Source organism: Empidonax traillii, unplaced genomic scaffold, assembly GCF_003031625.1.
Source record: "Empidonax traillii isolate 1590-97213 ecotype Southwest subspecies unplaced genomic scaffold, ASM303162v1 scaffold503:size689781, whole genome shotgun sequence".
In the NCBI taxonomy this organism is placed as follows: domain Eukaryota; kingdom Metazoa; phylum Chordata; class Aves; order Passeriformes; family Tyrannidae; genus Empidonax; species Empidonax traillii.
This window is the reverse complement of record NW_020955696.1, coordinates 362,292-370,577: the sequence shown is the minus strand read 5'-3', so window position 1 is coordinate 370,577 and position 8,286 is coordinate 362,292. Positions and strand designations below refer to the sequence as shown.

Here is an 8,286-nt window from a genome sequence, read left to right as displayed (position 1 = left end):
TGGGTGTTATTCCCGTGTCCAGCAAGCAAGAGTAACAAGCAGGCCCTTTTCCTGCGGGAGGAGTCAGTTCAAGAGTGAGGCTGGTGAGACCTGAACCTGGCTCAGACCCACTTCACCCACCAGGAGCCAGCCGGGGCAGGGATAAGGCCGGGCCGTGACGCCCCTCCCGCCTTCTCCTCCCGGGCTCCCGGCCGGGAGAGGGATGCTGGCACCACCACACCCCAACTCGGGCCTTCCCCGCCCGCTCGTTCCCCGAGCAGCGGCCCCTGTAAGCGGGAGGTGCGGGCTGTGCCGAGCGCTCCTCTCCCCTGCTCCGCTCCCGGCCCGGCCCGGGGCGAACCCCCCGCCCCGCTTGCGGCGCTCTCGTCGGGCCACCAGGGGGCGCCGCCACCCCGCAGCCCACCCGGGCGCGCGGGGAGAGACGCGCGAGCTGCTCGCGCCGCGCCCCGCCCCGCCCCTCCCCGCCGTCACGTGCCCCGCGGTGCTCGCGCCCCCCCAGCCTCGCTCGGCGCGGTGACGGCCCCGCCAGGGGGCGCCCCCGCCCCCCGGCCCTGCCCGCCCGGCGCGCGCCGTTTGCTGACCGCGCGGCGGCGGCGGGTTGGTGGCGCGAGACTCTCCCGTGACGCGCTCGCGGGAAGGGGCGGGGGGGGAGGGAGGGAGGACGAGGAGGAGGGGCCGTGCCGGGGATACCGTGAGGGGGAGGAGGGGGGAAAGGGAGCAAGGCAGGGAGAGAGGGGGGAAGTGCGGCTGGCGCTGGGAAGGAGGAGGAAGAGGAAGGAGGCGGGCGGGAGGCGGTGGTTGCGTGCGTCCGTCCGTGCCGGAGGGGAAGCCGCGATGTGAAGCACACACGGCCCGGCAGGGCGGGAGGCGGCGGCGGCGCCCCCGGGAATGTGCGTCTGGGACGCGGCGAAAGGTGAGCGGCGGCGGCGGGGCTGCCGGAGCGGGCGCGTTCCCCCTCACGGCGCGGCGTGGGGGGAGGACGTGCGGGGGGCGGCTCGGGGACGGGGAGAAGGAAGGGAGGGGGAGCCGGAGAGGCAGGCGCGAGGCCCGCAGCCGCTGCCCTGTCTCAGCCCCTCCCTGGGCCCGCGGCCTGGGCCTTCCCCGTTCTTTTCCCGGCGCGGGAGCGGGGGGCGGGAAGGGAAGGGGGGCGGCGCGCGGCGTTATGTAACCGGCGCGTGGGGCCTCGGCTGCCCGCGCGCGCGCGGGGGGGACGCGGGGACGGATGCCTGGGCGCGCGCGTGTGCGCGCCCGCCCCGCGAGACACCGCGGGTGCGCGCCAGGTGTGCGCGTGTCCGGGTCACCTGCCCCTCCCCGCACCTGTGCGGGTGTCTGTCTGTCTGTCTGACCGCGTGCGTGTCTGTCTGTCTGTATCTGTCACATGGGGCCTGCGCCGCAGACACAACACGGGTCCCCCCCCAGGCAGAGCCGGGGCGAGCGAGGCTGTGTCACGGCGTTCTGCCAGCGCCGAGGGGTCACTGCAGGGAAAGAGGTTGGAGGGGGAGGAGAGGGAAAGCCCGAGCCCTGGCGCGGCCGTGCCCTCTTCAACGCTCCCCGCGATGTAGTAGCGTGTGTCTTGCCTGCGGTTTCCCATCGCGTTTGTGACAAGTTGTATTTGCTGAGCAATAGTGCTGGGTATAACCAGTGTGCTGAAGGGAAGAGGGAGGACCTGTGTTTGATGAGTAAGCCCGTGCTTACAAACACCGAGGGACAGAGGCGTTCGCTGATGCTTCTTCACCCCTTCTTCATGAGATTGTGATGCGTTTTGCTATACAATTACCACCGATTTGACCTGTGATAATGAGCAAGAAGCTCCTGATGGGAAATGCGTGATAATGTCATGTTAAGCTTAAGAAGGGGGAGGAAGATAGTACCACAAGCACGTTTGTTGGGGTTTTTTTTTGGTAGAAAACCTGTGTGTTGTATGCTGTAATATCCCATTATTTCTGATACTTTAAAAATAATGTTGCAGTCTTTAGAATCACAGGGCTGTGAATATTCTGCTTGTGCTAATGATTGTGTTAATGAAAAGATGAGTTGATGTTTGTTGTGTCTCTTGATCTGAAATCCAGATCCGACCTCAAATTTGATATCATGGTCTAAAGAAGTAAACCCAGGGGATTGTAATTTTATGATCTAACTTCATTATTCATTAGATGCAATTTTTGCTCAGAACTGTTTCAAACAGTTGCCTAATTTCCATTAGTTGCAAAAGCTTACAGTTAAAATTTATTTCTGGAATAGTCCCGTCTTACTAAGCTTTATGATATTTAACACAGAAATACAAATCTCTGACAAATTCTTTGCCATCTTGCCTCAAGCATGTGGTTATTTTCCATTCCCACCATATTGGTCTTTCGTTCAGTTCATTTCTTCCAATGGATAATGTACCAAATCCCTGTTAGTAAATAATCCCAAGCTGTCACACTGCTGGAGGTCACTGGTAGGACAGTGTTAGTAGAGGCACAGTGCAGACACCTACCTGGTGACTCACTGATGTTGAAGAAAGGTTGTTCTGAAAGCAAAGCTCTAATAAGAAAAATGCATTAGAATATTTCCAGCCTTAGTAGTAAACTGATTGTATATTTTTCTGTGTACAGTATATGTGTCTTGATGAAGTTAGTCAGTAATGGGCCCTTCAGACCAGTCTGTCTGTCTGGATACTGCATACATACTGTTACTCACTCACAGTCTGTTCTGATGCAGTGGTAGTGTGTTGGAACTGAGTGCCAATTTTGATTAGTCGTTTCTCATCCCTTGGCCCACATGACTTCTTGAAAGAAGTTTCATTGCAAATTCTCCAATCTTTCTACCAATTCTTTCAGTTACTTGAGGGATTTTAAAAAGTAATAATGAAATCTGGTAAGTAGCAAAAAATTATTAAGAAAAAAATTAATGTGATTACATAGACCTTTTTTTTTAATAAATCAGTTGTTCAGGACAAGCAGGGAAAAATAACTTGCCTGACCCTGCTGTGTGCCTTCCCTCTGTAATTTGTTAGCTGTTGTTTATTTCATGAAGAATGATTTTTTTTTTTAATTCAACATTTTTCTGTGTTGATCAAAGTGTTATTAATAATACTGAGATCTTTGTCAGCTCTTAGCAGCATGTTTGCCTGGTATAGATATAAATAGGGACCTAAATATCCAAATATTGAAACCCTTCCTCAAGAATACAATGTAGATTAATTTGGTGATAGTGCCACGTGTTTACCAAAGCATGGCAAAATGGGGAAAACCTGGAAATAAATAGAAATTAGAGTGGCTGTGGAGTTACAAAAAGAGTTGTGAAAGTAAGAGAGCAAATCTAAGGAGATGCAAAAGATGACAAGGAATTCTCAGACAGCATATAATATACTTTTGGAAGCATCGTTTTTTAAGAGACATTTTTGTAGTGCTTAACCCTAGGAACAGCTTTTTGTTCTGTTGGGGAAACCAGACAGCATTTTAATTGGAGGCACAAATATTTTTAGGTAAGAGAGCCTCTGTATCTGAGATCCCCTCACTTTGGTATTTCATGTGGAATAGCTGGGGCTCATAAGATAGAAGTCAGAATTAGGAAACCCTTCTTCTTTCTCAGTCTTCAGCAGAAGAGAGGTGAGTGTGCAAAACAGCTTTAAATCCTGGGCTATAACGATATCTTCCATTCCTGTGGCCTTTATTTCAAAACTGACTGAAGAACTGCTGCTACTGTGGTTAAGGATTCCGTGACCATGACATTCTTCAAGGAGACACTTTTAGTTTGGTATATGCATAGCAAGGATTGTATCTTCCATATTTTTTGCTTTAAATGCCTGGGCAGATGGTGGTCCCTGAATTTCAGTGTTGGATTTTGGGGAAAGCAGTATTTTATTATTTTTTTTTTTTATGCTCAGGAGACATAGGGACAGACTCCTTTCCTGTCTCCAAGTCAGTACTCTGTCTATTTAATAGTGGTAAGCTGGTGGTTTGTTTGCTTGCATAAGTAAAGCTTAGGCATATTGTGGTTAACTCTTCTGTTGTTTTTGCTTTCTGTTCCCCAATACCTGTAAATAGTTTAACCAGATCCCAGCGGGAGAGAGTTCTTGGTTGTAACCTGCTTATTTGGTTTACCTTGGTTCACGCACATCTTTTCAGCTTCTTGTTTTATGAAATAATTCCGAAAAAGAGAAAGCTGATTTCACTTAGAAGACACTGCTCAGGTACCTTGCAAAGTCATTCTGGCAAATGCATGTGGATTGCTTTGAATACCGAAGCAACAAAGCAGTGCTGAAGCTGCGCAGAGTAGGGTCAAGAACTGCTCTCAGGTGTTTCTGTATTGAATTAAAGATTGGCAGTCTTCTGGCAGAGCAAGGTAGGTGGTGTATTTTGGCGGCATCCTGGGGGCTGTTGCTAGCATTTTTTGTCAGTTTCTAGCTGTCAGAGAAGATCCAAAGTAAAGTAAGGTTTTGCCCACCATGTTCATGACTTCATCTTTTTGAGCTGACTCAGATCAGCTGTTAGTGCAGGGCATGATGAGGCAGCTTCTTGGACAAATGGTAGCACTCCACTTATATCACTTTGGAAACCTAGGAGCTGTTGCTTTTTAAAGGATTTCATGAAATTGCTGATAATTCTTACAAGTAGCAAAGCCCCTGACCCCGTGGCACATAAGGTAAATGATTAGTGCAGTTTTCTGAGTAGAGTGAATGTATTTTACCATTCTGTCTATTGAATGCAACTCTGATTTGAAGTACAGAACTAAAATAATGGTCTGTATTGAAAGGATACTCTTCCTGGTTTCTGAATCTGCCAGTTGTTTTCAGGAAACATTAGAGCACTGGGCTCTAATAGTGCCTTTTCAGTCACTATTTCCTCTATTTTCCTGCTGAAATTGCATGATTTGGTAAGCAGTTCCAATAGTCTTCTTTATAAAACAATACTGGGGGAGAGGTAGGGGTAATGACTTTTCACTGTAATTTCTGGCGATTTGAAATTTTAAGTATTGCCCCTCCAGAATGATTCCTGTAACTTCCATGTTGGTTTGTAACCCGAGTTCTACAAGTGGTGTTTTCTCATGGGATAAGCTGGTTTTGCTCTGTGTCCATTTTGTATCAGTCTGTCTCCGTTAAGTAGTACTGTAATATTGATATCAGAGGTACTTAAAATACCAACTTAAAACCATTTCAGGCCAAGAATACAATTCAGATTTGAGTTTAATGTAAGGATCCTGAAGAATTAAAGTGTTTTTGTTTTGTCCCAAGAACTTAAAACTGTGTTTTTCCTGGAAAACACAGAACCACTGTGCTCTGTCTTTTTATCTTTCTCTGAGTCTAGGAGGAAACTTGGAAATATGCTGGATCAGGTCTGAAGTTTGCCTGAGTAATAGTAAACAAACATACTGGGATACTTTTCCTTTGTATGCTGTAGTTTGTCACCTAGTTTCTATAGTTTGTTACCTCAAAAAAAGTATGGTATCTTTTTATTCCATTTATCTATTCAACCAATATGGACTTTTAACATCCTTGGCATCCAGTGTCAGAGGACCTATAAATAAACTAGGCAATAGATGAAAAAATATTTTAATTTCTTTTGATTTTTCCAGTTACTACTTTTGTCTGATTCTTCCTAGTCTTGTTCTGAGTTGATGAAAAAAAGGGATATCCACAGACTAACGAAAGATATAGAAAACTCAAGTAAAAACTCAAAACTTCAAGGTTAAGCATAGAAGCCATATGTTGTGAAGATTTTACTTCAAAAAAGATTTTGCAGCTTTGAGAAGTTCAAAGACAATTTCAGAAAAACACTTGGGAACTTGACTATGCAATGTAAGTTAAAGTTAGGTAATGTCATTCAAAAGCTGCTATGAAAAGGAAATCTGTCTAAATACTGAATCTTTAGTCATCATTGCTTTTGCTGGTGAAGTTACTGTGTTCTTAGAGGCTTGCTGCCCATATATGAGTAGAGAGATGGTCCTCCTTAGTATCTGGCATCATCCAGTATTTGCAAAGTGGATGCCTTATCTCTCTTTTTCCTGAAAAGCCTGGGCTGTATCAATGCCTGCTCAGTGATTGCATTGGGTGGACCATAAAGCACAACTGCCTTGGGCATGTCTCCTAAAAAAACCCAACTTCATCAATGAATGGCCCTGAGTTGGAAGGGACCTGAAAGATCATCCAGTTCCAACCCCTACCATGGGCAGGGACACCTTCCACTAGACCAGGTTGCTTGGAGCTCCATCCAGCCTGGCCTTCAACACATCCAGGGATGAGGTGTCCACAGCTTCTCTTGGCAGCAGCCTGTGCCTCAACCATTCTCACAGTAAAATTTTCTTCCTAATACATGATCTAAATCTGTTCTTTGTCAGTTTGAAGCCATTCCCCCTTGTTCTGTCACTACTAGCCCTTGCAAATAGCCTCTCTCCTTCTTTCTTGTATTTTCCCAGGTAGTGAAAGGCTGCCATAAGGCCACCATTAAGCCTTCTCTTTTCCAGGCTGAACAAACCCAATTCTCACAGCCTGTCTTCATAGGAGAGGTACTCCATCCCACTAATCATCTTGGTGGCCCTCCTCTGGACTTGATCCAACAAGTTTGTGTCCTTCCTGTACTGGGGACCCCAGAGCTGGATGCAGTGCTCCAGGTGGGGTCTCAGCAGAGTGGAGCAGAGGGGCAGAATCACCTCCCTTGACCTGCTGGCCATGGTGCTTTTAATGAAGCCCAGGATATAATTGGCTTTCTGGAATGCAGGTGTGCTCTGCTGGTTCATGTCCAACCTCCCATCCACCAGCACCCCCAAGTTCTTCAGGGCTGCTCTCAATCTGCTCATCCCCCAGCCTGTATTGCCCCAACCCAGGTGCAGCACCTTGCACTTGGTCTTGTTATACCTCGTGTGCCTTCTCATTGCATCAGTCAGTGCATTGGCCCAGAGCGTGGGTTTGTTTCTGTACCATTCACTGGTTCATCTGGGCAGTGAGCTATCAAACTGATCAGCAGCAAAGGTCGGTGTGTTGTGTGTACAGATATGTGCACACACACAGGTTTACGTGCACACATGTATAGTCAAACAAATACATAAAATCAGTCAAAAATATGTAGTCTCTTCTGAGGGATTTCACCAGTCTGCTGGGCTGAAGTCTGGGGAAGCTAAAGGTAGTGTATGTCAGAGGTTTTGAAAAGCACAGTTCCTCTGAATTCCATGTTAAGAAATTCAGAACGTTCACAGATCCCTTGCTTTGATCACCTCATGAAAATATTTTCAAGTTGTTTATTTTTGAATAATTTTACCTTCACTTACCCAAATTTCTTGCCTTGTTAAATTTTTCTTTAGCTTTACAAGGATGCTTCCTTCAGTTGTGTCTAGGAAGTCTTAGAAAGTCCTAAATCACTCAGCAGCAGCAACTCTTCTCATTATTTGGGAGGAGGGATCATGGTTTATTTAGGTTACCTGCTGACTTCTTGACCTACACCTCAGCATGAGCTACTTGGGTAAGACAGGAGTTGTGGGACTGGATTGTCAGACTGGGTGCATACGCTAAAAGCCTTCTAGACAGGTTCTGTTGGCTTATTAGGTAGAAAATGAAGATCCCTGTCTTCCTTTTCAAAGAAAAAAGTAACACAGTTCTTTATTCTCAAATACTGTAGATAGCTAAACATAGGGACTTGAAGGAAGACTACCCAGTGTATAAACTCCTCTAATTTATTGTTTCAGATACTCAAGTCCAAGAGAGAATTTCCTTTTGGTAATATACAATCCAGTTACTATTTTGCTATTGAGAGTCCTAACTCCATGAGCTATGCTGCTTATTCTGATTTTACTTAATGGATTTTTTTCTGTATTCTTCTCATTTAGAAGCTGGCATAAAGGTTGTGAATGTGCTAAGTTCTCTTTGGAGTTTGAAGCCCCAAAAGCATTTAAGCACAGAAAAGAAATTATGAAACCAATCAAAGTTTGCTGAAACTTGCCAGTGTATTGTGGCAGGAAGAGCAGATGTGTCAAAGGTGATATTTGAACTAAAAAATGAATTGAGCTACATGGTTACATATAGCAGTGATAATTTGTGAAGCAAAGCCAGTCATCACTGAGGAACTCTGGAGGAGGGTCGTGGCTTTACTGAGAAATGCAGAAATGTTGAAACTGAAGGCTGGAGTCTGAATCTTCTGTAAGCAGAAGAAAAATTTAACCAAGTTAAACCACTACTTGTGACAAGCTCTAAATGGACTGTAGCTGCTACTGGGTGTTATTCCTAGAGGGGAATGAAACATTGACAGTTGGTCTCAAATTGAATCTGTCTTGCTATTTTTCAAGGAACTAACCATCTCAAATGCCATGTAT

The 8,286-nt window shown here is 46.5% G+C and overlaps 1 protein-coding gene across 5 annotated transcripts in view; it reads left to right on the top strand.

The window, feature by feature from the left end:
- The first annotated feature begins 731 nt into the window (after positions 1 to 731).
- Positions 732 to 8,286, top strand: part of REV1 (REV1 DNA directed polymerase) — a 66,558-nt gene continuing 59,003 nt past the window's right edge. For 3 of the 5 annotated variants that reach the window (XM_027896596.1, XM_027896598.1, XM_027896599.1), the window contains exon 1: positions 733 to 913. The gene's annotated coding sequence lies outside the window, so the exon portion shown is untranslated. Of the gene's footprint in view, positions 914 to 8,286 lie in introns of all 5 variants that reach the window. The other 2 variants (XM_027896594.1, XM_027896595.1) reach the window with 1 other exon arrangement.